Consider the following 2,161-nt stretch of genomic DNA (forward strand, 5'->3'; position numbering starts at 1 on the left):
CAATAATATAATGAATGTTCAAGGGACATTGGTTGAGCTTCAGGTAGCTGACTATAATATGAGACCCAAATTGATCTCTATTCAAGTGATGATGATATCTCATTTGGAGGTTATGCAAGGAGAATTGAAAATAGCCCTAGATCTTATCATAGATGATCACAATTTATTAGTGGTTGATAGTTTAATTGATTTGGTTACAAGTCTTCACTTGCAAAATCACATTTTGGAGGCAACAAGAACCACTTGGGATCATGCATTGTCCATGATTACCAAAGTTCACAAGAAATTCATTGAACAATACAGATTAGTTTCACCTATTAAACCCTAGCAATAGTGACATATAGTGTTCAAAAACAAGGGGAAAATAGAGTCAACAAAGGGAAAATATAGTTGAAATATAGATTTGAATAAAGGTGAAATGGGTTTTTTATTCAATTTTTGCATTGTTTATTCATTTTTATAAGTCATAAAACTTTGGGGGGTTGGGGGGGAGCTCATTTATTAGATTTCATGGTATAGATGTAAATATGCCAAAGTGATGTAAATATGACAAAGTATTTTTTCCACTAATGTCAAAGGGGGAGATCATTGGTATCTCTAACCATTGTTGTCTATTAATGTCAACCACTTATTCATTTACAAGGCAGACTTGGATGGTCATCACTGCAACTGTGACACTCTATATAGGTTGATTCATGTACATAAGCATGTATTGAGCTCTATAGGAGCTGAGTAATTTTTTGGTCATGGATTATTTTCTATATGAGTTGATCTCATCAGTGACTAAGCAAGTGATCAGCAACTGAGAAAGTTCCAAGTACAAAAGTGTCGAGTTATATAGTATGCATCATGCACAATACATGTCAAGCATCAAAAGGATAATACAAATTTAGAAATACTAATATTGAGCATCACAAAATAGTAGAGACTAAGCAATGCAGAGTATACATAAAATTTAGGAATGGAATAAAGTTTGAGCAAAAATGTTTATTGAGACAACTTGGAAGGAATATTGAAGTTTTGGAGAGGTTGTTATAGAATATTTACATGATGTAGATCACAAACCCCTATGTTTTGTGTTATAAGATCAAGATGAAGATGCAAAATATGGAACCATCTAAAAAAAGGCTTATAAATCACTTTAAATAGTGATGATCTTAGCCTAGATTGTAAGCATACTAAGTAAGAGCAAAGGTATAGAGGTTAATGCATGCAAACAAGAAGGTTTGAAAGTAGATTAGAAGTCAGTGAAGGATTATGTTATAATCTAATAGAAAAAGTAACCTAGTCATGGTAGTGAAGTGAAAGGGAAAGAAAAGTGATATCAGATCAAAGGAGAGGATTGGTTAGCAAGGAGAAGACTTGAAATCAGCTTGCAAAGAAAATGGAGAGTTAGGTACTAAATCAATTTTAACAGACTTCAATCAAGATAAATCTCTTAATAGAGTGGTCTTAACATATCTATGTAAATATCGTAAAAGATTCCTTAGTTATAAGTGTAAAACCCTCTAACAAGATGAAACCTAACAATCTCTTAAGCCTTTAACAGGGAGAACTTCTCACAAGGTAGATCATATTTTATGGTCAAACATTGTAACCTTAATTGGTTAACTTTATTACTATAGTAGTGAAGATTTGTGGGTGTTATTCCCATCTGGCAGTTTTACCTTCACCTTGGAGGGTTTCTAGGTAAAAATTATTGGTTTATGTGTTTTATTTTCATGCATGTAATTGATCATATTTATATGTCACAGTAGGTCTACATTACAAGTTTTACATACACAAGTTATTGATAGGTGTAAATGAATTGGTAAAAAGTTAGAAAGTGTTAAAGATTTTGATTCACTCACCCCCCCCCCCCCCCCCCCCAACCATAAGTTTCTTGTTTATCTTGTTTACTCCTCCATAAAGCAATAATCTTCAATTTTTGGACAACACCAGTGTCTAGACATTCCTCAAAGACACATGTCTACCATTTTCTTAATAACCTTTGATCTACTTGAACAAATTCACAAATATTACATATAATTGTTGTACACCTAATTCTATAGACATTTTTTTGAAATTTTACTTTTTTTTATTTTGATGCAAGTTATGCACATCACACAAATAAGTGCTTAATTTTTAGGATGTGATCACTTCAAAAAATTATTAAAAATTT

This window comes from Cupressus sempervirens, chromosome 4, assembly GCF_028749045.1.
Source record: "Cupressus sempervirens isolate cs-2001-9-10 chromosome 4, ASM2874904v1, whole genome shotgun sequence".
NCBI classification, from domain to species: Eukaryota; Viridiplantae; Streptophyta; class Pinopsida; order Cupressales; family Cupressaceae; genus Cupressus; species Cupressus sempervirens.